This window comes from Pteropus vampyrus, unplaced genomic scaffold (assembly GCF_000151845.1).
Source record: "Pteropus vampyrus isolate Shadow unplaced genomic scaffold, Pvam_2.0 Scaffold104, whole genome shotgun sequence".
Classification (NCBI taxonomy): Eukaryota; Metazoa; Chordata; class Mammalia; order Chiroptera; family Pteropodidae; genus Pteropus; species Pteropus vampyrus.
The window spans coordinates 5,835,732-5,836,416 of NW_011888885.1; positions in this window are offsets into that span (position 1 = coordinate 5,835,732).

Below are 685 nucleotides of genomic sequence, written 5' to 3' on the forward strand. Positions count from 1 at the left end.
GATGGGCACGGGGGAGGGGCGGCGAAGGGGTGTGTGTCAAGGCCCACTGAGAAAGGGGCAGGGTCGGGATGTAGCCAGATCACAAACCAGGAAGTTCAAGAGGAAGACCTCCCTAGTTTCTCCCTGTACCCCCATTTGGGGTCATCGTTCTTCCACTTTGGTGTTCCAGCCCCCCGAAGATTTCAATGGGGCAATAGAGGGCAAAATGTGGGGAGAAATGAGCCTGGGAATGGTCATAGCCTGAAAGGATCGAGCCAGCTGCAGCTATGGAGGCCTAGCGCCCAGCAGAAGGCTTGGAGAAGCAGCAGGAAGGGCGCCACCTGGAAATGCTTTTTTAACCCCTGTTCTGCCTGGACCAGCATGGAAGTGTGCCTGCCCACACCCACTTCGTGCAAACTCAGCACACACCTGCTGCAAGACCTTGCAGGCTGGTGAAGGCCTGACCTCAGCCCAAGGGCATAACCTACTCATTCCTGAACTCCAGGCCTGAAGTTAGCCATCTCCCGACACGGGATTTCACAGACTCTGCAATACAACATTGTAAACACAAGGCATAACTCGATAAATGTTACCCAAATTCATTCTCTCATTTAGCCGCACGACCCAAGGAGATAGTTTCTATTATTGCTGCATTTTACCAAGACTGCAAGAGAGAAGGTGACTTCCGCAAGGATCCACAGCCAAT